Raw genomic sequence first — 27673 nt, 5'->3', positions numbered from 1 at the left:
AGAAGGGTGCAGAAGAGCTTACTCCAGGCTACCAGGGAGCAAAGGCAAGAAGCAGGAAAACACATATGCAGATGAAAAGGAGGTTGTTCCGAGTGAAGAGTGCATGGGGTGGGGGGAGGTTGCTGAACCCAAGGAGTGGGAACCTGACCTTTGGTCCCTGGGGCACCACCAGGATTTTTTTGTTTTTGTTTTTTTGTGAGATGGTGGGTTTTATTAACACCTATCAATTGTACATATTAATGGGCTTCAGTATGATATTTTCCTAGGTGCATATACATGGGTTTTTTTAAATTTTTTAATATTTACTTTTTAGTTTTCGGCAGACACGACATCTTTGTTTGTATGTGGTGCTGAGGATCAAACCCGGGCCGCACGTATGCCGGGCGAGCGCGCTAACGCTTGAGCCACATCCCCAGCCCCATATACATGTTTTGATAATATCCTAATACCCTTCTTCCACCCTTGATACCCCAGCCTCCTCCCCAGCCATAGTAATCAATATTCTACTTTTATGTAAATTTTATGTTAGTGATCATATCAGAGACATGATACTTCCTGTGTGTCTCTCCTAACGTTACTTCACCCAACTCCATCTATTTTGCTTAACGTTATAGGATTTTGTTACCATCAAGGTTTCTGGGGAGGAAGGTGATGTCTTGTGACTGGCCTGTTCAAGCCTCCCTCTGCAGTGGGCTGGGGAGGGTGTCCCTTGGGGACATCCTAGTGGTAGCCTCCTATGGGAGCGAGGACAGCCAGTGGCGGTAGACCTGAGGGTCAGGGCTTAGAGTGGTTGGATGTGAGAAGAGAAGGAAAGACTTGGAAGTGTGCAGCTTGGGAGCCACAGGACCCCTCCCCTGAACACGCAGCAGCACCCCGAGCAGCAGGGCCCTGGGGCAGAGTTAACACGTGTGTTTGTGTGTATGTGTACATGTGAAGGAACACGTGAGCTCAGGGGATGCCCACTGTCACCTGACACCATCTCGTTCATTCCTGAAAAACAGACCCAGGTGACAGCTCCAGGCTGCACTGTGGGATCGAAGATGGGGCTTTTCAATCAGGGCAGTCTTCCTTCATTTCTCCCTTCTGGAAAAAACAGACAAACAGTGAACTTCTTTCTCTTTCAGTTCCTTCTCCCATCCTTTCTTCCTCTCTCCCAACCTACCTCCCTTTTCTCATAAAAGAAAAGAAAAACCTCACAGAAAGGAGAAGAAGCCACAGAGATGGTGGTATTTCGGACTCTCAGAGACCCCCAAACCCAAACTCAGCAACTACAGAACTAGAAAAAGAATTTTCAAGCCAGGCTGGAGGCACCTGCCTCTCATCCCAACTGCTCGGGAGCTCAGTCAGGAGGGTCGCAAGTTCAAAGCCAGCCTCTGCAAAAGTGAGGCACTAGGCAACTCAGTGAGACCCTGTCTCTAAATAAAATACAGAATAGGCTGGGGATGTGGCTCAGTGGTGGAGTGCCCCTGAGTTCAACTCCTGATACCCCCCCAAGAAAGAATTTGCAGAATTCAGCCTGACCCGGGACGCCCCTTCCTAGTGGTCTAGATGGCCTTCCTGTGTCAGGAGGCCCATGCTGCTCCTATGGGCATTTCTGGGGGCTCCTCGCCTCTCCTCCTGGGGAGCACCTCGCCCTCACACACACCGGCCCACCGGATTCCTGCGGAAACCTGCTGCCTGGACACAGTCCACCTTTCCCTCTGAAATGGACAGAGTAGCCAGAGGCCCCATCACAAGGCCATCAAGGAAAGCAAACACCTTTCAAAAGTGGGAAGCCCCAAGGGAAGGAATTTGGGGATTCTTGGGAAACGGCCTGGAAGTCAGGACCAGGGTGTGGCCTTGGTTTTGCCCTAAACGACCTCTGGTCTCAGGGGTCAGCACATCAAGAGCTACCACTTACCAAATCCCCACTGCCTGCTCTGGCTGCCCTGGGGGAGCTTTGAAAGTGGCCAACTCCCAAGCCGTACCCCCGGCCAACTGAGTCACCACCTCAGGGGCATCGTCACCGCCCAGGGCTTCCCAGGGGAGTCCAACAGGCAGCCAGACTGGGAACCCCTGCCCGCTGCATTTGGCTTGGACCTTCTGCACACGCTGATCCTGAAGGCAACCCTTCAGTGAGGCAGCTGAGCCTGGAAGTTGAATTGCTTGTCCAAGATCCCCTCCCCGCAGAGCCCATTACTCTTCCCCCTTTGCAGGGCTGGGTGCCCTCTGCAGACCTCCGGACTGAGTGAGCCGATGGGAGAAAAGTGAAGGCCCGGCAGACGGGTCTCTCTTAGAGCCTGCCTCCCTGGACAGGAGAGATGCCCACCCTGGGGAATGGAGGGCCATTTGCCTCTGCTTGAACCTGAGCCTCATTCAGCCGACACTTTTACGATATAAGCCCAAAGGGGAGCAGCATGAAAGGGCCTGGACTCAGAAGCCATAAATGAGACTGTGCCTGTGAGGATTAAAGCAGGGCCTGGTACAGAGTCGACACTCAGTAAATCCCAGGCTCCATAGTGACAGCTACTATTGTCATGATGCAGTTATTAGGGAACTGATGCCTATCAGTGACAGGTGATCATCTTAGCGTTTGCCGTTGGCACCACCCGCTCTGTGCTGGAAGAGCAGGACTCCCGGGGCACGGAATCCATGCCTGGACTTCCAGGGGGAGAGGAAGGACCTGGGCCTGGCTGTCCTCCCCAGCCCGGGCAGTGGGCCTTCCTCCTCTCCCACCATGGTCATGGCCACCCTTCCCCCACCGACCTGACTCCAGCAACCCAGAAAAGCCTTCTGCTTGGGGCAGGGGTGGGCGAGATGGCCTCTGAGTCCTTGGGCCCCAGCTCAGCAGTAAATCTCCCTCCCCTCATTCTGTCACTCAGCCTGTGCCCTGCTGGGGACCACAGCCCATCCATATGGTTCGGTCGACAGCCTGGGAGGGGGCCCTGGGGCTGGGACTTTGTTTGGGGCCTCCAGACCATTGAGGCCAGGGCAGAGTGGGGGTCAGGACAACAGCAGTGCCTTTCACTGGCTCTCTGGGAGCAGCTGTGAGGTGGCCCGGGCGGGAGGCAGATGACTGAGGGTTACCCATCCTTACTATGCGGGAGGGACGGCAGAGGAGGGCTCTCGGAGAATGACAGGGGCCACATGGCCTCCTATGTTAGGTAACAAAAGAAGAAAGAAAAGGAAGAGGTGGGGGGAGGAGGGGAGAAGGGAAGCAGGGAAAAGGAGGGATGAAAGGAGGAAGGGGGGAGAGGGAGGGGACCCACAATTTAGGAAAGTACAAGCCGCCAGGGCTGGTCCCTGCAGTTTGGTCCCTGTGCATGTGCTCCACTGCCTGCCTTCCGGGGCCCTAAGAACCTCAGCTCCCGCAACAGCAATCACAGCAAGCCCAGTTCCTGGGTCAGCCCTCAGGGTTCCCGGGAAGGAGGAAGGGGCAGGATGCGCGTGCATGCGCGTGAGTGGGACTGGGTTGCCTGGTCACGCATTCCAGCTCCCGGCATGTGTCTGGCTGGCTGCTCCCAGTCTGCCTCTCTTCCCAAGGATGGTTTGCAGTGCAGATTCATGGCTCCCAGCTACAAATGCTATTTTCTCCACCCCACCACGACCCCCACACACCCGGGGCTCCACTGCCCACCCAGCTTTCCTGCACCCTCGGGACCCAGCACTGTGGAAGAGTGTGGGGAAGCTACTGGCCATGGTCCACTGTGCTGAGGACTACAAAGCCTGACAGTCCTATGGGTCCAGTGTCTCCTAAGGGTGACAGGGGCAGGACCACAGCAGGTGAGGGTGGAGCCACACTCCTGCAGCCCAGAAAATCCTGCTTTCCAGTCCCCAAGTGCAGGCGTGGGATGTGGCTCGGGGTAGAAGGCTTGCCCAGCGTGCATAGGCCCTGGGTTCTAGCCCTCGCACTGCAAAGGGGGGTGGTCTCCAAGTGAGTCCCACAGAGGACATTGGGGATGGCTTTCCCAAAAGAAGAGTAGGAGAGAATCCAATATTAGCCAGAGCCTGGGCTGGGATCCTGCTCTGGGACGAGGCACCTGTCTTTGGGAATGGAACCTCATTCCTAGGCTCTCACTGGTAGAGCAGGCATGGTGGAGTTCTAGTCCTGCCGCACACCACCTCCTGCTCCCAGGGGACTTTGGTGAGCCGTCTCTCCTCTCTGGCCTCAGTTTCCTCACCTCACCTGACCTGAAGCACCTGAGGGCCTTTCTGTGCCAGCAGTGTATTCCGCAACCATGCTCCTCCCATTTCCCCATGTGTCCTTAGGGCCCTGAGAGGACATTTCACCCCTGCCTGGCCACACCCCTGCCTGGCAGTGGATACATTGCCAAGGAAGACTCTTGGAGCTGAAAGAGGCCGGGGTGGTGGTGTGAACAGAGGGTGAAGCCACGGCATTTGTAGATGAGTCCTGAGTCTGGGAGAGGCAGAGGCATGGCTGTGAGAGTGTCAGAACACAGACCTGTTGTCCCCAGGTGAAACTCAGAGGTCCCCCTCGAAGGTGTCACTGTGGGACATGAAAAGAACCACCAGTACTTCTGTGCAGGGTGGAGGTGAATTGTCATCCCCCGGAGGTGCAGGCCACCAGAGGTCCCAGATGCCAGTACCAGCAGCACACAATGACGTCATAGCAAGCCATAACAGGGTCCGGTTAGTGATGGCCAAAGCCCAAGCCCACCTCCCCACAGCAAGCCCTGGAGGCCTAGGGGACCTTCACTGAGCATGGGGAGGTGGCAGGGAGTAGATGAGTATTGTGGGTCCCGTGGCACCGACACATCCCAGGCTGCCCACTCTCCTCTCCCAACTGTCACTCCAGACTCCAGCATTCCTCCTCAGCCGAAGCTGCTGACCACAGAGAAGCCCCAGGTTTACTTGCTAGTTTCTATTTTCCTACAAGATGGCGGGCCATAACAGACCTGGGTTCAAATTCCACCTCTGTTATGCACTAATCGTGTGATCTTGGATGGAGTGCTTACTCTCTCCAAGCCCCAGTTTCCTCACTGATAAAGTGGGAGTGATAATAATAGTTTCTAGGGTTGCTGTGGGGGTTAAGTGGGATTTTTATAAAGGGTTCAGTACATTGCTGGTCCTCAATAAGCATTCTTAATGGTGGCATGGGTTCAAGTGGACAGTGAGAGGAATCTGCATCTTAGTTTGATTTTCATCAGGTGTTCACTGATAAGGGAGGTCTACCCCCGTGCGAAGCTCTGGGGAGATACAACCAAGTATGAATCCGTGACATACCATGTTCATGGAGTGGGAAACTCAAGGTTTAAGATGTCGGTCCTCCCCAAGTTGATCTTTAGGAGCAACACAGTCCTAATCAAAATGCCAGCAGGCTTCCTGGTAGAAAGTGGCTCGATGATTCTGGAATGTATCTGGAAACTTCCGAGGACCTAGGATACCTTAAGGAGTCTCAAGAAAGAACAAAGTTGGAAGCAGAGGTGCAGGGCTGGTTTTTGCTCTCCCTGTCGGGGAGACGAGACATTACCGTGAGAGACCACATACCTCATTCCAACAGTGCAGGGCGTGGTGACGTGGGGTCACACAGATGCTGGAGCCTGCCTGTCTCCTGCCAGAGGATGGTCTTGGGCAGGGTACTTTTCACCCCTCAATGCCCCGGGGATCTGTCCTATAAGATGGAATAACTGCAGTTCCACTGCTGTGGGGCCATTATGAGGATTAGGCAGATTCATACCCTGACAAGCTCCACTCACTCTGCCAACAGAGCCAAGGTCAGTCCAGTGCCCGGGTTGAATCAGAACTCCTCGTCTAGTGGCAGGGGGGGGGGGGATGAGACCTGTGTGCAGATGTCAGTGAGACCCTCAGTGATGCTCTGAAGGGGTTCAACATGAGCTGCGTTGGCAGGTGTGAAAATGTAGAACCAGGCACAGTTTGTCTGAGAAGTCCTCGGTGCCCGGCGCTGTCCACCTGTGTTGGAGAGGGGATGGAAATGGGATGAGGACAGAGTCCCTGCACCCAACACGGCGCGCCGTGGAGAAGGCAAGGCCACAGGTGACAGCCACCCTTCCCTAAGGGCAGAAGCAGGCACTGAGGACCCGCAGCTTTCGGAGCCCAGCCCCCACTCCTCTGAGACCCAGACGGGGAGGCTGCTTGCCCAGGGTCACTCGACCAAAGGTTAAACCCAGAGGAAGCTTCCGGCAGAACAGGAGGGAACAAAGATCTGATAGCGAGGGGCTGGGAGGTGCTGCCCGGGGCCTCAGAAGGCTGTTTCTGGAGTGCCGCCTTCCAGGGGGTGTTGCGGGTAGGGGACACCACCTGGTGAGTCACCCAGGGGCAGGCCGCCAAGTTTGACAGGATGCCCTGCAAAGCCCTTTGGCCCGGGCCCAGCTCAGCAGCCCCCTGCCCACCCCCGCCCCCGGACACACACATCCCACCAGGCTTGGGGACGTTTCCTGAAAGACTCAGAAGGAGCCGGAGCCGGAGGGGCTGCTGGGCCGCCCTCCCAGGGTCCGTCACAGAGGGGCCGCCGACGTGCGAGGGGAGGACGTGACCGGCAGCTCTCATTCTCAGAGGCCGGGGATTTCAGAGGAACGCGGCCAAGTCCGGCTCTGAAGTTCCCACTTCAGGCCCCGCCCGGCTGGAGCCAAGGAGCCTGCCGTCGCCACCTTAGGGATCAGAGAGGCCCACGCTGGCCGCTGTGTGGGGGGACACGTCCGCCCCAGGCTCCGTGAGCTAGCTCACCTCCTGGTGTTCCTGTCACCTCCTCCTGGGGCCCTGCTCTCGCTGGCTGCCCTCCCCCTCCCTGGCTGCCCTCAGCCCCGTCACCTGTCCATCTTCTCCTGGGACAGCCACTGAGAACGTCACGTCTGTCTTGGAAGCAGACCAGGGCCAAAGGGGAGATGCTACCAAACCTCTGCAGTGGCCCAAGCTCCCGGGGGTAACACCAGGGAAGCAGGGACACCTGTCCCCTGAGAGCTCCTCGGGCACACTCTGGACAGATGAGGGGACAGCCCTGAGAGGGACACAGTCTGCTCACGGACCTACTGTGGACAAGAGCAGGGTGAAAGGTCTGGAGCTCCTCAGCCCCTTACGCTCCCCAAATCGTTGTGGTGGTTTTACTCCATTTTCTTATTTTCTTCCTTCTATAAGTAAAAAGCAAGCTCCGGACAGGCCAGCAGGACAGGCAGAGACCCCGAGAAAAGAGGGGAGCAGGCTGTCACCCAGCCCACCCGAGTCCCCATACTGGGTGGACTCTGTCGCTCTGCCCCACCCAGCCCCAGGGCCCCAGGTGCCTCCTCTTAGTGTGGGTCAGCAGCCAGGAGACGCAGGAAGGTGTCTGTGGCCTGTCCTGAGAGCCCAGGGACCAGTACCCTCGTCCCTGCGTCCCCCTTCCCCTTCCCTCCCAGAACCTGCCTTGTGAGCTGTGGCTCTGATCCTCCTCCAGAACCTGTTGGTATCCCTCTCACTTCCAGGGATTTCCCAGGGCTCCTCTCTCTGGCTTTGGTTGCCTGCTGTTCCTAGTCTCCTTTCAGGGGTCTGGTCCCATCACTAAACTTCAGGCAGCTTTGTTCCTGTGACCTTCTGTCATTATTTGTTAAGGGCCTACTGTGTGCTAGGCCTGGACAATGAAGGGATTCAGCAAAACAGACCACACAACTTGTCCTCGCAGAATTTTCATTCTAGTGAGAAGGGGAGCCATGAACCTAGAGGCAACAGATCAGTAAATAAGTCAATTAAATGAGTCTGCAGGGTATCTACACAGCTCCAGGGGAACATCCCAGACAGAAACCCTGTGCAAAGGCCCTGAGGCAGAGGAGGGCCTGCCCCTGGTGGAGGAACAGCAAAGCAGCCAGGGGCTGGAAGTGGGAGGATCTGGTAATGGAGAGGGGGCAGGATTGCTGGCTGTCATGAGGACTTGTGGTAGCTCTAAGAGGGATGGGATGTGTCAGGGTTTTGGTACAGGAAGGCCAGATCTGACTTGGGATTTCATAGGATCACTCTGCTGCTGGGTTGAGAGTAGTCTGAAAGGGTTGGGTGGATATGGGGGAACAAGTTTGAAGGCTTTAGGTGCTGGGGGGCTGATCAGGGTGGGGAGACAGATCAGAATCTGGGTCTACATAGAAGAGACAGTGAGAAGATGAGCTAAATGATTGGATGTAGGTAGAAGAGGATGTTGGGGTCCAGGATGACCCAAGATTTGGAGCCTGGACAATTGGTAAGAGGAGGTTACCCCTGAGATGGGGTTGTGATGAGTCAAGAGCAGACCATGGAGGGTGGGACCGGGAGCCCGCTAGACACACACCAAGGACAGAATAGAGAGAAGGTGAGCAGGCAGACCTGGTAGACCCCACCCACCCCACCCCCACCCGGGAGCCAGTGGATGCATTCAGTCTGGAGCCTGGGCGAGATCTCCAGGGAGCAGCCGTAGGTGGTAGAGGACAGTCGCTTTAGCCCAGGAGCCGTGTTTTCAGGGGTCTGAAGGGGACGGTGGTCTGTGACCCCTATTCTGACTGTACCCCAGCAGGAACAGGAGGAGAGGGGCAGCAGCTCCTACCCCCCAGGACCCTTCCCCAGGCCGCCCCAGGGAGAGCACAGGAGGCCATTAATTACCCTGGGAAGTGGGGGGTCTCTCCTGTGGAGCACAGGGAGGGTGGACGGCGGCCCCCGCTGCCAACAAACCTCTTGACATTTCATGGGAAAATGGTGTCATTTTATCATCTTATTCCTTGGTGAGTCTTAAATTTCAGCTTCAGGAAAACTGACTGAGAGGAGAGGCTGGTCGCCTGGGGCTATCTCGACTCCGACCTCTCCCACAGCCATTGGCAACGCTGGTTTCTGTGGCTGGGTGCCAGGAAGGTCAAGTCGTTAGCACCCACTATATATTGTGCTCTCTGACAGAATGCGCCCTGCCTCCATGGTATCTCAGAAAACCGAATGCAGCTGGTCCTCCACATCCTCGGGTTCCGCGTCTGCGGAACCAACCAACCAACCACAGACCAAAAGTATTCAGAAAACAAACAAACAAAAAAAATTTCCAGAATGTTCTAAAAAACAAAGCTGAAATGTACCATGCACTGAGTGCCACACTGAATCCGTGCAATGAAGCAGTGCACAGGCAGGCGTTAGGTCGGGTATTGTAAGGAATCTTGAGGTGATTTAAGTGTGTTAGAGGATGTGTGGAGGTAATATGCAAATACTGTGCCGTTTTCTATGAAGGATACCGAGGGAGGACTGTGCCTTAGAGGGCGGGCGATCGTCTCCTGGGTAGCCATAGGCCTCCAAGGGCTGCTTCCAGGCCCAGAGACTAGTAACCACTGAGCCCCATCCCCAACCCTTCTTTCTTTATTTATTTATTTATTTTAGTTTTTATTTCTAGACAGGGTCTCACTCAGTTGCTTCGGGCCTACTGTTGCTGAGGCTGGCTTTGAATTGGCGATCCTCCTGCCTCAGGCTCCTGAGGCTCTGGGGATTGCTTGTTTTTCTTTTTATAAATAGCTGAGCTGAAGTTCATCTGCATTTGTTTACTTTTCCCTAAAAAGAAATTGCTCCCAAACACTTTTTTGAGGTCACCGTGCAAACACCTGAGCCAGAAAAAAATGGGAGGCGTTCAAGATGGCGGCCTCCCACCGCCAGCTCCAGGAGACAGGAGTGTCATTTCTCCTGGAAAATGAGGAATTCTTTTCTGGAAGAGACTGATTCCCAAACGGGAATCTGCAGACCACAAGGACTGTGTTTCTTAGCCCAGACTCACTGAGAGCTCCTGAGAGGGTCTTCCGGCCACCCCGTGCCAGCCCAGTCCTGGCAGCCAGACCCAAAATGAAGAGAAACAGAGCTGTGGGGCCCCCTGCACTTGGTACCTTCTCTCCTGCTCTGCAGTTTCCTCCCCACTTCTCCAGAGAACCAGAGGATCTCAGGATCCTTCAGGCCTGATGGCTGTGGCCCCAAAGGTGTGTTTCAGCCACCAGAGCAGAGCCACGGGCATCCTTCCTCATTCCCCCCTTCCCCCCCACTAGCTGCTCCTTCGACAAAGTCATTCCTCCCGACTAGGGACGGAGTGGAGGGTCAGGGTGAGCCTCCGAGATGCGTCATGTCACCCTGGGCAAGGACTCCCTGAGCATTCAGACAAAAGTGTTGGAAAGACGGGATGCAGGGGAGCCTGGTCCCAGGGCCGCTGGAAACTCAAGAGCTAAGACCTGGCTAAACCCCAACCCTGCAAACCAGCTCCCAGGGGGCTTCTGGGTGGGAGAGGAGCCTTGGGGTCAACAGGAGATGTGTTTGGCCAGAGCACCCAGAGACAGAGGCTCTGACTAAGCAAGGGTTTGGCCCTTCAGCAGCCAGCTGCTCAAGGTGCCACCAGGCAGAGGGGACACAGAAGCAGAAGGGAGCCTGGGGATATCCTTCCCAGGACAGCTTTTAAAAAATAGGAGAGTTTCACAAACCATCGAGGAGGATTGGAAGCAGGTGGGATTGAAGCCGATGCCCTCTGGAGAGGCCTGTCAGACCCAAGTTTGTCAGAACTCTAGGGTTTATGATCAGCAGATCTCAGGATGCGGCTTAGGGTGTTCCTTCTCCCAAGCCCCTTGTGGGAGCAGCACCTGACCCCGGGGGCCCCAAACATCGGTGGAGGGAGGAATGAAGGAGGGTGATGGACACTTGGGCAGGCAGGTGAGTGGCTGGGTGTACAGATGCTCGGAGACTCCGGATTCCGCAACAGAGCATGGGATCATACATGGTTCGTTTTGCCTTCACTTCCTGTGATAATAGGTGTTGTCTCACCTTAGGAGCGGAGCTAGGGTCTAGAAGCAGGTGGCATGACTCTGATGCTGAGCTAGCAACATTCCCTTTTCCTTGAGGGACAGATGTCAAACCATGGTTGCTAGTGGGAGGCTCCTCCGAGGTCTTGGAATGCTAAGAGCCCAAGTGGCCACCTTGTTCCCAAGCATCCCGGGGCCTCTGGAGCACCCCCTGCACCCTGTTGTTGGGATGAGCTTCTTCTCCCCGATTTCTCCAAGATCACACATTCCTGGGATTGGGACAGTTCACACGTTTAGAGAAAAGGGCCTTCTCGTGGGCTGCCCCAGATGGGAGCCTGTTCCTTCACGTCTAGCCAGGAGTGTTTTAAGGGAGTCTCCAGATTAAAGAAAGCCTACAGTGAATTCTTCCACTTAATGAAGATGTCTGTTGTGGGTTTAAAAAAAAAAGAAAGAAAAATCCCTCCTTAGTTGTATCTTGTTTTATTTTGGTTTCTTCAAATGGCTTATAAAGAGGTGCCTGGGTTCCCCAGCTCCTTCAGATGAGTGGTCCTGATTTCCCCAAGAGCTTGTTCATCTGGAAAATATAACTAGACCTCTTCCCCTGCCCAGAATCAAGTTCAGCACTAGGGTACACGTCCCTTGTTCTTTTTTTCCTTTGTCGCCAGCGTGATCACGCAGAGTACTGGGTGGGGAAGAATTTCAGACCATTAAGAGAAACAGTTTGCTGTTTGCAGAACGTGTGGTTTTCCCCTGCAGGAGCATCATCCCTGCGCGCCTGGGGCAGGGCAAGCCTGGGGCCCACACCCTCAGCCAGGTGCCGCCTTCACGCACTAGGAGGGAGGGGAACTGCAGGGTTAGGGCAGAGCAGGGGCAGCGACCCCTGGAAACCCGGTTTGAAAATGTCGAGCATATCACCATTCTGCATGACTTGGGATCAGTGCGGGACTGTGTGCGGGACAAAGCTGTGAGCTAGGACAGAAAGCAGAGCAGAGCCACCAACGTGGATGCTGTCTGTCGCAAGGAAGTGGCCATCTGACTTCTGGTGCTGCCCCCACACAACCCTGCCCTGCGTGCACCAGCACGTGTCCCCCTCAGCCACCCGAGCTCCCTGGGGAGAAGCTGAGAAGAGGCCCGCCTCTCACACTTGGGTTCTGGAATGTTCCTCAGGGCACTCCTCCTGCAGTCCCCGGGTTACTGTGTGAACACACTTGTGCAGGGAGCCTCCTTTCCGAGCCTCGCTGCCCGAGGAGTCTGCGTGGGAGACCCACAGTTTCCTCCGGCCACTTTTAGAGTGGCTGAAACCAGATGTGCCCAGTCCGAGCCAAATGACCTTCATGTCCTTGTCAGAGTCCCCTGGGACCTCAAGGCCTCCTGAAATCGCCGCCCCCCTCCATTGAAAATCTCCCATGGTGAACCCCAGTAAGGCCTACCCTCGCCCTAGTTTTCCTGCCTGCAGACCCCACCCATCTCAAGCCCTGGTTCTCATACAAGGGCAGGTTTCTGATCCTCTGAACCACACCAGCGTGATTTTTAATGGAATTCTTAAATTTTTTTTAGTTGTAGATGGACACCGTTTATTGATTGATTGATTGATTGATTGATTATGTGTGGTGCTGAGGGTCAAACCCAGGGCCTCACACCTGCGAGGCAAGTGCTCTACCACTGAGCCACAGCCACAGCCCCTTGAATGGATTTTTTAATCTCATGATTTAACTGGGGACCTGGGAGAAAGAGCCATATCCTACCAGTGTCCTACTTAGAGGGTGACATCAGGCCCCCACCATTCCAGGGTGGGAGATGCTTCCCCGAGGACAGGAGGAGGTCCCTTTCAGGTCCCTTTCAGGTCCACGGAGGCCTGCATTTGTGCACTGAGTGGCCTCTCCCCGGTGGAGCAGGAGCCAGCATTTAGAGCTCACGGTTCCTGCCGGGGCTCACCGAGGCCAAGCCGCCTGCCCACGCTCGCCTGGACCCTGCACTGTCCCGGATGCTGTGGCTCCACATACCCCAGGATGGCCTGTAGGGAGCAGAGCCCTCTGCATACAGCATGCCGGCCTCTCCACTCCTCTGTCCACCGAGCATCCCTTGTCACCTAGGTAGCACTTCCTGTGTCTGCAGCAGAGACAGCACCATCAGGGACAGGCAGGCGGGACCGGAGGTGGCAGACACAACTGTTCCCTCCTGCTGCCTGTCCCTTCCTCCTGCAAACCTGTGAAGGAGCTGGCGTTATTTTTATCCGGGGACACTGGCGTGGGCGGTATTTGTCAGCATCATCTGGTAAACGCAGTTGAATTATCTGTTGTCTAAGGCAACCCCAAATAAGTGAGTCAGGCATGCAGAGCTGCTCACATTTAAAAATACGGCCAGGAGCCAGGCACAGTGGCGCACGCCCATCATCCCAGCGGCTCGGGAGGCTGACGCAGGAGGATCATGAGCTTAGAGCTGGCCTCAGCAACTTAGCAAGGCCCCAAGCAACTTAGACCCTGTCTCCAAATAAAGAATTTAAAAGGGCTGGGGACGTGGCTCAGTGGTTAGGCACCCCTGGGCTCAATGCCTGGTACCAAGAAATTAAAAAATACAAATAGAGACTGGTGACAGGTCCCTTGTTCACGGTGCTGCGTCACAACCAAGCACCAGACTGTCAGTTCCAGGGCCTGAGCTGGATTTTTACCCTCTTAGATTTTGGCTTCGTCACACATAAGAACTTGTGTCTTTTTGAAAACCATAATTTTGTGTCTGTTACCCATGTGGTCACAATCTCTGGATTAGATTCAGGGGTCAGGTTATCTACCCTCAATACTGGGTGTCTGTTGACTCCAACAAAGCAGCTCCTGTGCAGCCCCTAGAAGGTTCTGAAGACAGTTTTAGTATCCCCTCAAGGGCTTCGCATAATAGTTCCTTACCAGATGTGCTGCCCAACCTTTCTTAAGGGCTTCTGATTCCATTTTCTGTTACTATAACAAAATGCCACAGACTGAGTAATTTATGTAGATAAAAAAAAAGTTTATTGACCTCACAGTTCTGGAGGCTAGAAGTCCAAGATCAGGCAGCAGCATCTGGCAAGGACCTCACTCTGCATCACAAGGTGACGGAAAGTGAGACGGTTTTCTTAATGAGTGTGTATGGAAGAGCAAGAACCTGAGGGATGGACTGGCTTTTTAACATCCTGCTCTCCCAGTTAACTATATTCTTCTGAGAAATGCACTAATGCCTCCTAGGGACCTCATCACCTCTTGAAGACCCTCATCCCAACACTGAAGTGAGATTGGGCAGTCAATTTCAGCCTGAGTTTCAGAAAGGACAGGCTGCATTCAGCCCATACAGCATGCAGGGGGGCTCCGGGGTGATGGCCCCCAGGGGACACTTGGCAATTCTGGAGACATTTTTTGCCTTAAAAAATATCTAGAAAACAGGTGAGAGTAGATAGGGGCTTCTACTTGCCTCCAGTTGGTAGAGACCTCCAGTGCACTAGGTAACCCCCCCCCCCAAAAAAAATAAGAATGATCTGGCCCCAAAGATCAGTAGTGCCAAGAGACAACCAGCCTGCCAAGGTCCTGGGGCAGATGCAGCCTTTCTCACCACCCAACCTGTGCCCGGGTCAGAAAGACTGGGTGAAGGAGGGGACCAGTGCCCGCCAGCCACCACGAGTCACGTGGATCAGCTCACAAAGTATTTATCTTGCCGTTTACCTTCTATGAGGCTGGGACGAGCCGGATTTTAAAGGGCTGATAAGCCAGGTGTGGTCTCGGGCCACATAGACGAACCACCCAGTTTTGTAGAGCACTCTTGGTTCCCCAGGTGATTTGGTATCTTATTGCTTCACTCGGTCTCCACAACAAATCACGGGCCTGATGGGACAAGTGTCAACAGCCCCATTTTGCAGATGAGCAGACTCGGGCCCAGTGAGGCCCCTGGGCCCTGGCCTCGAGGCTCCCACCAAGGGCTCTCCTGGGCTCCCCACCTCAGAGCTCCCACTTCTCTCGGGTTGTGCTGGACCCCACGATGGTGAGGAATCTGTCCTTTCTCCCGTCTACCTCGATACAGGTGGACACCTGAATGGTCAGCCCCCCACTTCCCAAGGAGCCAGGGCCATCTTGTGTTGTGTCCTCCCTGATGTCTTACTGAGACCCAGCTCAGATCTAGCAGGGCAGGCACCCACCAACACAGGGACCCGAAGGCCACCTCCCCTGTACCCTGGCACAGCCACTGCCCTGGAGCCTCCCCTTCACTTATTCACTGAGCAGATGCCCGGGGAGGGCCAGCGAGGTCTTGGTGGGCGAGTGAACAGGTGCAGGCCTCCACCCTCCTGAGCTGGCAGCCCGTGCGGGAGCCGCAGTCCCCAGGCACACAGAGCCACCAGTGTGTGATTTCAGTCGCACTGTGCTGCGTGTCGTGTGGGACAGCAAATGAGATGCAGTGACGGCCAGTGACCAGAGCGGAGGACAGCATCCAGAAGGCCGGGCTGTGGAGGGGAAGCCACCAGGCCAAGGCGAGCCAGGGAGCCAGCTCCCAGGGCCAGAGGAGGAGTGTCCCCGCCCTGTTACAGAAGCTTCAGGGTCACACGTGGAGTTTCCTTGCCCGGCTCTTGCAGTGTTTCACAGTCAGTGCAGCCATCCCTAGGCGTCCATTCAAATCCATTGAACAGGGGGCCCAAGTGGCCGCTGCACACCAGCTGTGCTCTCCGCCAGGTCCATGGGAAAGGCAGAGAGGACGAGATGCCCGAGAGGCCTGTCGTCTAGCCCAGGAAATAAAGTATGCATGCACAACGGGGCTGGGTGTCGGCTGCCCTGGAGGTCGGCCCCCCACACCACCTCTGGCCAGCCTGCCCTTGCCCTGCCCCCTGAGTCACCTGTGTCAGTCGCCACCCGCCCTTTTCCCTCTGCTCTGCAGAGACACCTTCCTCCGGCCTGAACTGAGGTCCCAGCAAACCCTCAGCAGGGAAGGGGACGTGAACCAGCTGTCACGTCCTACCTGACAGGATGGCCTCTGTGTCCTTGGGCACAAGGCCGGGGAGGCAGGAGGAACAAAGGTTCCAGAGTGCCTTCCTGGACAGGCGACTGGGATTCTTATTGTGCTGGTGCCATGACCCTTTCTTAGATGGGGCCTGGGAGACTAAGAGGTCTTGGGGCTTGCCTAGGGCCAGGGGCTACACGGGAGTGGACAGAGGGTCCCTTCCAGGCTTGTCGGGCTTTCAAGCCCATCATGCCCAGTTGGACACACCCAGGGGTCTTCATGCATTTTTAGTAGCAACTTGTTTTTTCCAAACTCAGTCTCAGGTCTGTCCCCAGCCACAGCCTCTGCCTGGGATCTTCGAGCTCCAATCTGCCCACCTCACCCGTCCCCACAGGGGGGTCCTTGGGAACCACGCCAGGAGCCCAGGTGCTCTTCACAGCCGAGCACACATCTCACAGAGATGGCCTGAGCGCCTTCTTCGGGGCCCCACGCCTGCCAGGCTGCACGGAGCAGACGTCACCAAGTCTGGCTGGTCAGGACCAAACAGAAGGGCCTGTCGCAACAGAGGTGCCTGCTCGGGTGAAGCTGTGCCAACAGCACCCTCCATGTCTTTGCAGAAAATGACAGGCCCAACCCTGACTTCTGCACCTGTGTCTCCACACGGTGTCCAGAGACGGGACACAAAGGGCGGCCCCAGTGCCCAGATGCACTTGCTCACCCTCCCCAAGCCCACTGGACTTTGTGTCCTCCTCCTCTGTCCTGGCTTCCCCCCACTGTTCTCTGTGTCCCTCACCCATGCCTGTTCCTTAACGGCCACCCAGGAAACATTTGGGGACAGGGCTTGGAAAAAGATACACACACCCCACTGCAGCTTCCTCAAGGGATAACGCCCTGTACAATGTTAAAGTGACCATTTTTAAAATTTTTTATTTGTTTTAATTAGTTATACATGAAGTAGAATGCATTTATGCACTTTGATATGTCATACATAGATGGGATATAATTTCTCATTTTTCTGGGAGTGCATGTTGCAGAATCATATTGGTCATGCAGTCACATATGTACATACAGTAATAATGTCTGTTTCATTTTACTATCTTCCTATCCCCACGTCCCCTCCCCTCCCCTCCTATCACTTCCCTCTACCTAATCTAAGGTAATGCTATTCTTCCCTAGTGCCCCCTGCCTTATTGTGAATTAGCATCTGCATATTAGAGAAAACATTCGGCCTTTGGTTTTGTGGGATTGGCTTATTTCACTTAGCATGATATTCTCCAACTCCAACCATTTACTGGCAAATGTCCTAATTTCACTCTTCTTTAAAGCTGAATAAGATTCCATTGATTTTATATACCACATTTTCTTTATCCATTCATCTATTGAGGAACACCTAGATGGGTTCCATTGTCTAGCTATTGTAATTGTGCTGCTATAAACATTGATGTGGCTGCATCACTGCAGTATGCTGATTTTAAGTCCTTTGGGTATAAACCAAGGAGTGGGATAGCTGGGTCAACTGGTGGTACCATTCCCAGTTTTCTGAGGAATCTCCATACTGCTTTCCATAGTGATTGCACCAATTTGCAGTCCCACCAGCAGTGTATGAGTGTACCTGCATCTTACTGCTTTTGGTGTTGATTCGTTCTTATTTTTCTAGGGCTTTGAGATGTAGTGTTAGGTCATCTATTTGTTGACATTTCATTCTCTTAATAAATGCACTCAATTCAATAAACTTTCCTCTTAATACTGCCTTCATAGTATCCCAGAGATTTTGATATGTTGTATCAGTGTTCTCATTTACCTCTAAGAATTTTTTTATTTCATCCTTGATTTCTTCTACTCTCCATTCATCATTCAATTGTGTATTATTTAGTCTCCATTTGTTACAGTAGCTTCCGTTTTTTATTTTATCATTGATTTCTAATTTCATTCCATTGTGGTCTGATAGAATGCAGGGTATTATCTCTGTTGTTTTTTGTTTGTTTGTTTGTTTTATTTTTGTTTTGTTTTTTGTATTTACTAAGAGTTGCTTTGTGGCATAAGATATGGTATATTTTAAAGAAGGAGCCATGTGCTACTGAGAAGAAAGTATATTTGCCCTTGATGGATGAAATATTCTATATGTGTCTGTTGTCTAAATTATTGATTGTATTATTTAGTTCTATAGTTTCCTTATTTAGTTTTTGTTTGGAAGATCTATGCAGTAATGAGAGAGGTGTGTTAAAGTCACCCAGTATTATTGTATTGTGGTCTATTTGACTCTTGAAATTGAGGAGGGTTTGTCTGATGAACATAGATGCTCCATTGTTTGGGGCATAAATATTTATAATTGTTATGTCCTGCTTATATATACTTCCCCTAAGAAGTATGAAATGTCCTTCTTTGTCTCTTCTGATTAACTTTGGTTTGAAGTCTACTTTATCTGAGATGAGAATGGAAACCCCTGCTCGTTTACACAATCCAGATGAGTGATGAGTTTTTTCCCATCTTTTCACCTTCAGCCTGTGGATGTCTTTGCCCATGAGGTGAGTTTCTTGAAGACAGCATATTGTTGGGTCTTGTTTTTAATCCAATCTGCCAGTCTATGTCTTTTAAAAGAATATTTAGGGGCTGTGTATGTGGCTCAGTGGCAGAGTGCTTGCCTAGCTTGCAGGAGGCACTGGGTTCGATCCTCAGCACCACATAGAAATAAAATAAAGACATCATGTCCACCTAAAACTAAAAAAACTAATTATTTTTAAAAAAGAATATTTATTTAGTTGTAGATAAACACACAGGTTCTATTTAGTTTCATGTGGTGCTAAGGATTGAACCCAGTGCCTCACACATGGGAGGCAAGTGCTATACCACCGAGTTAAAGCCCCAGCCCCAGTCTATGTCTTTTGATTGATGTGTTTAGGCCGTTAACATTCAAGGTTATGATTGAGATATGATTTGAAGTCCCTGTCATTTTGATTTATTTCTGGTTTTTGATTTGTCTTGGTTTCTCATTTGTTTGACTGTCCCTTTAGTGTAGATCCTCCCTTTGCTGATTTTCACTTTTTTTTTTTTTTAACTTCATCCTCATGGAGTATTTGTTGAGAATGTTCTATAGTGTAGGCTTTACAGTTGTGAATTCTTTTAATTTTTGTTTACCATGGAAGGTTTTAATTTCATCTTCAAATCTGAAACTTAATTTTGCTGGATATAAAATTCTTGGTTGACATCTATTTTCTTTCAGAGCTTGAAATATATTATTCCAGGACCTCCTAGCTTTGGGGGTCTGGGTTGAGAAATCTGTTGAGATCCAAATTGGTTTTCCCCCATAAGTAATTTGATTTTTTTTTTCTCTCATAGCCTTTAAGATTTTATCTTTATTCTCTGTGTTAGTCATTCTCATTATAATGTGTCTCGGTGTGGGTCTGCTGTAATTTTGTACATTTGGGGTCCTGTAAGCCTCTTGTATTTGATTTTCCACTCCATTCTTCAGGTTTCTGCTATTATATCATAGAAAAGATTGTGCATTCCTTTGGTTTATATCTCTGCTCCTTCATCTATTGGGATAACTCTTAAATTTGGGCTTTTCATGTTATCCCATAATTCTTGGATGTTCTGTTCATGGATTCTTACCATCTTCTCTGTATGGTCAACTCTACTTTCTTTTTTTTTTTTTTAAGAGAGAGAGTGAGAGAGATGAGAGAGAGAGAGAGAGAGAGAGAGAGAGAGAGAGAGAGAGAGAGAGAATTTTTTAATATTTATTTTTTAGTTCTCGGCGGACACAACATCTTTGTTGGTATGTGGTGCTGAGGATCGAACCCGGGCCGCACGCACGCCAGGCGAGCGCGCTACCGCTTGAGCCACATCCCCAGCCCGGTCAACTCTACTTTCAAGATCATATATTTTGTCTTCACTGGCTGAGGTTCAGTCTTCCAAGTGGTCTAGTCTGTTGATGCTGTTTTCTATTGAATTTATAATTTGGTTTACTGATTCTTTCACTTCAAGGATTTCTGCTTGGTTTTTTATTTGTTTGTTTGGTGATCTCTCACTCTTTATTGAAGTGGTCTTTCACTTCCTATATTTTTTCTTTGATTTTTACTCCTTATACTATCCTTTACTTTGCATATCAGCTTAACTGTGTACAATCTGAACTCCTCCTTGGACATTTCTTCGACTGTGTTATCAGCGGCTTCTGTTGTTGAAGCATCTTGGTTTGTTTGGGGCGCTTTAGTCCCTTGTTTTTTCATGTTGTTAGTGTGTTTTCCCCACCAGAAGTAGGGATCTAAGGCAGGATAAATTCTACCCTGTAGATGCCTAGTGTCCCTGAAGACTTCTGGTTCTCTGTCTTTACTGGTGAGACCACCTGATAGCTCCCACTAAGGCGTCTACTGCTTTCTCGCATTAAATCAAAAGGATGAGTCCAATAGCGACTTAGAGTACAAACTATAGAGGCTCTTGTGGTGGTAAACCCGCTAGCATCCAGGCCCTGGCTGGTGTCCCAAAATGGGTGCAGCCACATGCAACCAAACCTGGAGTCTCCCCTGAAGCAGTGCTCTAGGCCGTGGTAGCTGCAGTAGTGGTGGTGGTGATTGGCATCAAGCAGCAGGTCAGCAGGGGCAGCAGCTGTGGGGCAGCATCCCCAGGGATCTCCGGGGGTCAGCAGCAGTGTCGACCTCAGGTGCACCCAGGGCAGTAGTTTCTCCTGTGGCAGCAGCACCCAGAAAGGTGACCTCAGGCTGGCAGCAGCAATAACGTAGAGGTGCAGGCGGCAGTTGATTGACAGGAGACTTCTGGTTCAGCAGCAGCGACCACAGAGGTGGCCTCGGAATTCACATCTGAGGCAATGGAGTCTGTGCCCAGAGAAGAGACCTCCGGGCACAGCAGCAGTATCTGCGGCAGCTTACTGTGACTTTTGAACACTTCATCTGTGGCAAAAGTCAAAGTCATGGGTGGACTGGGGCTTCAGGCTGACTCATTCGGGAATCTCCACCATAGGCCCATTCTCTTCGTGAGCATTTCAAGGGGTTTTCTCAAATTCTATGAATAGTTTCATAACACCTGCACAATCGCCTATTTTAACACCAGCCCTCCGAATGATCTCAGCAGTGATCGGGGCTGCTCGTTAAAGGTTAGGATTTCCAAAACTCATCAGTTTCCAGTGGCTTCCGGAGCGTGGCCTGTGGGCCCATCCCTCACAGCATGTCCACGTCGTGTCCTCTTAGTTGAACCTGGTCCAGGTAGATCTCTGCAGGCGGACTCCAGGAAGCTCCAAAAAGCTGCGTCAGTAGATTCTGGCCCCAGCTCCCAATTCCTCACTCAGGACAGGACGTTTGCGTGCGGTGTCCTTCCGTTTCTCACTTCGCAGAGCAGGCCCTAGTAACTCTTTTCTGTTTAGGGAGGGTTTCACAATCTGTATCATCATCCCATTGCCTCATTGGCCCTGGGTACCAGTTGGATGGTCTCTTTCCATCTTATAGATGGGTCACAGGCACCGAATGCCATCCGCTAGACTCCCTGCCTTTATTTTGCAATTGGTTTCCTCAGACTGAGGCCAAAGTGGGCACCCCTGCCCTGTCTCCGTAGAGAGCCGTGCATCATGGCTAACACTCGCCTGTACTGGGTCAAGCCCTGGTGACCCACTTCCATGCCCTCAGCCACTCTCCTGGCAATATGGCAGTCAGGCAGGGAGGAATTCTCATTCTACAGAGAAACAGCAGCCCAGCTCTCTCTTCAGGATGGAGGTGAATGCTATCCTGTCTATGTGGGGGTCTTTTCAAACAGGACACCTCTGAGGGGTGCAGAGAACACCAGAGGCAGAATCAGAAACCTGGGTTCAAGTCCATCCACCTCGGGAGGTGGTGAGACCAAGGTAGCTCATCCTTCAGGGAGATGCCATGGGGCAGAGCCGGTAAAGTACAGGAAGGTGTCACGTGGGTGCAGGGTGGGTCAGTCACACTGATGCCAGGTGGGCTGCAGGTGAGACCAGGCTGTGAAGTGCCTGATTCCTGAGGCCTGCTCGGGTGCATGGACTTCAGCCCCCAGCCCCTGAACTGGTGAGCTGCACTTGTGTCTTCCCTGAGCCCAAGTCCAGGGACACTTTGCTGTGGGGACTTCCTGTTCATCCCCTGGTCTTCCCCATCTGTCAGACCATCCAGCCCCTCCCTCCTGCTCAGCTGAAGGAAAACTTCCAGCCCCTTCTGAAGGTTTCTCAAGGCCACAGCCGCAGCAGGTGCCGGCTCCCCTTGCCTGAGAATGAGGCTTCACGCCTGCGGAAGTGTGAGACAGAGTTCCCACTGAATCAGCCTGATTTCTCAGCTTCTCCCACTGAACCCCAGCACTGCTCCCCGCCCCCTCCCGAAGAGCAGCAGGCTGAGCCTACCTGACCTGATTTTGCCAACAGAAATATTCTGGGTTCTCACAGCCTAAAAAGCTTGGGGAAATGTCTCCGGAATGATCTAGACTCAACTGGAAGAGGCTGACGGCTGTTCCAGGCCAGTGTGTGCCCTTGGCCTACAGCTAAATGCCAGGATGAAAGCATCCCCAAGCCCAGTGTCCTGAACCACCAGTCACAGAGACAGTCCTTAGTAGTAGTTTTTATTATCATTAATTGTTAAAAGATAGGCTTGAGGGCACGATTTTCATGCCTACTGATCGGATTCAAGAGTATTGCTCTACTGTGACTTCTGGGTGGGACAGAAAGGACAGCAGTTACACCAGCACACAGGGAACTTGGCAGGATGCTCAGGAGAGTTTGGGGCATGACAGCCACCTCGGTCCCAGGCAGGGTCTGTGTTCACCCTTGGGCGGAGGTGTCTGTCTTCCGTCTAGGGATCTAGGCAGAACTCACTGCCCAGTTCACAAGGGTCACATGACCCAGGCCTGGCCAATCAGAGAGGCCCATCTCCACAGTGATTGGTGGGAAGGATGGTCACACGAGGAGCAGGGCCAGTCACCACCCTTCCCTGAGATTTGAGGAGAGAACCTCTGTGGCCCCTGGGGCTGGCTCTGTGGCCTTCCCCTAAGCCAGTTCAGTCCCCAGGTGCCTGAGCTAGATTGAGAAGGTTCCGTCAGCAGCAGAGAATCCTGTGTCCAGAGGCAGAGCAGAGAGAAGCGCTGGAGTGACCAGGAATTGGCATCATGTGATGAGCATCTGGGTCATGGACCAGGGAGGCCAGGGACACTCAGGGAAAGATCCAAACCTACAGTGAGAAAGGAGGTACCCAAACCCAGGCAGTGGCCCAGGGTCCAGCAGACCTCAGAACTTGAGGCAGGCCACCAGCCCTGGGGCAGAGGGCCGTGCTCACCGGGCCCTATGGGGCATCTCTCCCAGACAGGATGGGCAGGCACAGAAGATGACTGCCGAATCCGAGGCACACACGGTGACTTGCAGGTCAGACCCAGAGCTGAGGCATGGTGGACACCAGGGCCAGGCCTTGGCCCAGCAGGCTGAAGCAAGACTGTCAGCTACGACCAGAAGGTGGCTGAGATGGCCAGCTGTGAGTGCGGCCCAGGGACATGTCTGCCAGCAGGGCGCAGCCAGGTCTTGGGCAGGCTTTGGTGGGCAGAGTGACTCAGGAGACAACTCAGAAGGTCTCCCTGCCACTTGTTAAACACCTACTGTGTGCCAGTACATTGCACGTGTGACTCACTGAAGCCAAGGAGGTCTCCCTGACCCGGTCAGTCAGAGGCCACGACGTGGGCAGTCCTTCCTGAGTGCTGCTCCGAGTGGGTGTGTGAGAGGCGGGCCTGGAGAGCCCTGCCAGAGACAGGGTGCTGGCCGGAGCGCCCCTCCCCCTCCTCCACCCCTGATCCCCCCACAACGGAAGCGCTGCCTCTCCCCAGCTCTGCCCACTCCAGGCTCAGGAGTCCTCGTCACCTTGTGCAGCACCCTGGAACCCGTCACAGAAGAGGAGCCTATTGCTGAACCCCTGAGTTTTCTTTTGGTCCCAAGTCACAGACACCAACTTGAGGTGGCTTAACATCCCTGAATACTTTCTCTTAAGGATTCAGGGGTGTTTCATGGGGCCCCAGAGTCCCAAGAAAATCCAGGAAAAGGAACATTCAGGATCCTCTCTGGGCCAGGAGTGACCTGCTGTGTAAAATGTCCCCAGGTCCCACGCTCCTGAGCAGCTCTAGGCTTGGAATTCCCCTCCCTGAATCACCGCTGGTGCCAGCCTGTGCCAAGAAAGGACCCCAGTGGCTACTTTGAGAAGGAGGCTCTTCCCTGGGACCCCCCCAATGATGATGACTTGGGCGGGGCAAGTAGCAGGCCCTGTGCTGGGTGAAGGGGACCGAGTGAGGAGGCCTTATGGAGGAGGCGCAGGGGAGTCTGCATTGGGGTCTCCAAGCACCTCAGAGCAGGACAGTCTGACTGACGGAGAGATCGGGGCTGGGGAGAAACAAGATCCAAGTCACAGGTGATTCCATGGCCTTACTTGAAGCAACCCTGAGAAGGGTTAAAAAAAAAAAAAAAAAAAAACAACCCTGGGAAGTGAAATGAGAAGTCACAAATAAGAGGAAAGAAGAATTGGGCAAGCTTACTCACCGTCCGTGCTCAAGTTTTAGATTTATAAAGAAGGGCAGCTGCCTGGGCTTCTAGAGAGGTCTGGTCCCTCTCTCCATCCAGGCCCGACGCGTTCTCTGAGCACCTGTCATGAACCAGGTCCCATTCTAGGGACACAGCAATGGATACGAGGTCCACCCCCCTGGGGTGTCCCTTCTGGTGAAGGGACAGGTCATCCACAACACTGACCCCCAATAGCAGGTGATAAGGGTTAGGAGGGAAAGAAGAGAGCAGGAGCCCCTCTTATAATGAGGTGGTCCAGGGACCTCCCGAGGAGCCACGTGGGATCAGAACTCTGAAGGAGGGAAGGGTTGAGCCACGTAAGGGGTGGGGGGAAGCATCCTTGATTTGGAAATTGCTTTCCTCTTCCTAATATAAATAATTCTATCACATCCTTCTTTTAAGCCCCCCAACCCGTTACCTGGGAGAATGGCCGGGATCCACTGCTGGGGAGCTGCCCCCGGCTCCCCCACTGCCCACCTCTCCCAGGCTGCATCCCAACTGTTCAAGGCCAAGGAAGCTTCCTGCCCCCCACCACCCCCTCCTCAGAGGGCAGCAGCAGCCGCCTCTCCCGACAGGAGCACGCCAAAGTCAAGTTTGGACGGGCAGGTCTCCCTCCGTCATTTGTTTTAGAAGAGGGAGAGGAGAGCGATGGTGTGCCCGCAGGGATGGGGTCTGCCCGTCCCCTTCAGGGAGTGCAAAAATACACTGTGGTCCTTGTCCTCGGCCCCTCCCTCCTCTGCAGCAGCATCCATCTCCCTGCGGTGGCTGCCGGCTGCCTGCGGGGGCTGGCCAGGGGATGTTTTCCCCCTCTGCCTGTACACAGCTGGTTTTGGCTCGGCCACAGGACTCCACTCTGCCAGGGTCCATGTGGTTATCCAGAGCGGGAAGAATTTCCCAGAATGCCTTGGGAAACCTGAGACACTGAATGGCTTTCAGGGCTTATTGATGTGGCCGGTGCAGGAAATAGCAGGACGTCAATAAATAGTTTTAGGCAGGAAACAGGGCTTAAATGGTAGCCTTAAAGTTTGGGGAAAGGCAGTCAGGGATACTGGGAGGGAGCCTGCCAGTCAGATGAGAACCTAGAGCCAAAGAGCAGACTTGGAAATGGCTGCCATGGATCTGAGGCCCTGCTGCTTTGGGATGCAAAAGGCTGAGGTCCGGGCAGAGCAGGACCCCAGGAAAGGGAGTCCTCGTTCAGAGGGAGAGCTGGCAATCTCCAGCCCCTGCATCCAGAGGAGGCACGCAGGCGGGCTGGTGACCTCCAGGCAGGCCCATCCACACCCCAGCTCCCCACCTTTCTGGTGCCAATCACTGCTAGCTGCCAGATGGCCCCAAAAGGTCCACGGTCCTCCTCCGAGAAAGGGAGGAAAGAGGTCACCAAAGTCAGTAACTGTCTTTTTTTTTTTTTAATGATTATAAAAAGAAATGGTTACAGAAAGAGAAATGTAGAAAATAATAAAAAGTAAAAAATAGGACCTGGGGTTGTGGCTCCGTGGCAGAGCGCTTGCCTTGCATGTGTGAGGCACTGAGTTCAATCCTCAGCACCACATAAAAATAAATAAAGGTATTGTGTCCCTGCACAGCTAAAAAAGAAATTTTAAGTGAAAAATAAAGATCATACTCTGATGAATAAATGAAAAATAAAGATCATTCATAATTCCACTATTAAGAAACAACTACTATTAAAAAACCACTTTGAATATTTCTCATTTTTAAAAAATCTTAATCATGAAGGAGATGGTAGAGTACATGCAGTTTTGTGGCTGCTCTTTTCGTTGAGCATTATGTAAACATTTTCTCGTCCTTTTATAAACTTGTCATAAGCATAACTTTCAGTGAATCCATGGATCATCGTTTACTTAGCCATCCCCCTGGTCTTGAAGCTTTTGTTATTGAATTTTTAGTGTGCATTAAGCTGATTTTTTTCTGTGACTTTTAATTGTTTCTTTATGTTAATCACCCAAAGGTGCAACTATCAGGTCAAACCATAATAAAGTCTTAGTTTTCTCTAATTAACTTCTGATCTTCTCCTCCCTTGTTGTGGGTTAGCATCCGCATATCAGAGAAGACATTTGGCCTTTGGTTCTTTGGAATTGGCTTGTTTCACTTAGCATGACATTCTCCATTTCCATCCATTTACCAGCAAATGCCATAATTTCATTCTTCTTTATGGCTGAGTAATATTCCATTGTGTATATATTACCACATTTTGTTTATCCATTCATTTGTTGTAGAGCACCTGGGTTTGTTCGATAGCTTGGCTCTTGGGAATTGAGCTGCTATAAACATTGAAGTGGCTGTGTCTCTGTAGTATGCTGATTTTAAGTCCTTTGGGTATAGACTGAGGAGTGGGATAACTGAGTTAAATGTTGGTTCCATTCCAAGTTTTCTAAGGAATCTCCATACTGCTTTCCAGGGTGATTGCACCAGTTTGCAGTCCTGCCAGCAATGTATAAATGAACCTCTTTCCCCACATCCTTGCCAACATTTAATGTTATCTGTATTCTTGATAATTGCCATTCTTACTGGAGTGAGATGGAATCTCAGTGTAGTTTTGATTCGTATTTCTCTAATTGCTAGAGACGTTGAATACTTTTTCATATATTTGTTAACCATCATTCGTATTTCTTCTTCTGTGAAGTGCTTGGAGAACCACCATCTTTACAAAGCTTATCACTGGGAATATTATGTGTTTCTTCACTTGTTCAAGACCATCGCTCAAAAGCTTCAGCTTAGTCTTTGCAGTTTTCTTCATGGAGGAATTTCACTATCTTGTTGCTTTTACCGATAAGCTTTTGTGCATTAAAATGTGGCACTGGTCAATGTGGCTATGAAGAAAGCTGTTGATTTTGTATATTAATTTTTATGTAAATATTCTTTTAATTACTAACTTCTGATTAATTCTCATCTTTATTAGAGTGTTTTCCTGGATTTTTCATACATATAATCTATTTTTTTTTCTTTCTTTTTTTTTGGTACCAGGGATTGAACCCAGGGACACTTAACCACTAAGCCACATCCTCAGCCCTTTTTACATTTTATTTAGAGTCAGGGTCTCACGGAGTTTCTTAGGGCCTTACTAAATTGCTGAGGCTGGCTTTGAACTCTCCATCCTCCTGCCTCAGCCTCCTGAGCCACTGGGCCTGGCTAATCTAATAATTTTATTTCCTCTGTTCCAAGGGTCATTGAGGGTCATTGGTCATTGTTGCTGTTTCTTAATCAGACCTATTGATGTGATGTATTACTTTATAGATTTCCTGATACTAAATCATTCTTGTCTTCCTTGGATAAAAATCTACTTGGTTATATTGGATTCATTTCCTGGTATTTTACTTGAGACTTGACGTCTATTCACATTACAGGGATCCTTGTTCACAATTTACTGTTAGGAGTTTGTGTCAGAGGGACCTGGTTGGAAAGTGTATCTTTTCCTGATTCTGAGTCAGTCTCCAAAGGAGAGCAGTTATCTAATTCTTTGAAAGTT

At 51.9% G+C, this 27673-nt stretch overlaps 1 protein-coding gene across 3 annotated transcripts in view; it reads left to right on the top strand.

The window, feature by feature from the left end:
- The window catches only part of Ctif (cap binding complex dependent translation initiation factor), a 262414-nt gene that overhangs the window by 193508 nt on the left and 41233 nt on the right, over positions 1-27673 (top strand). The gene's annotated exons all lie outside the window — the stretch shown is intronic.

This window comes from Urocitellus parryii, chromosome 13 (genome assembly GCF_045843805.1).
Source record: "Urocitellus parryii isolate mUroPar1 chromosome 13, mUroPar1.hap1, whole genome shotgun sequence".
Classification (NCBI taxonomy): Eukaryota; Metazoa; Chordata; class Mammalia; order Rodentia; family Sciuridae; genus Urocitellus; species Urocitellus parryii.
Note: the sequence above shows the minus strand (reverse complement) of the source record. Positions and strands in the feature narration are given on the sequence as shown.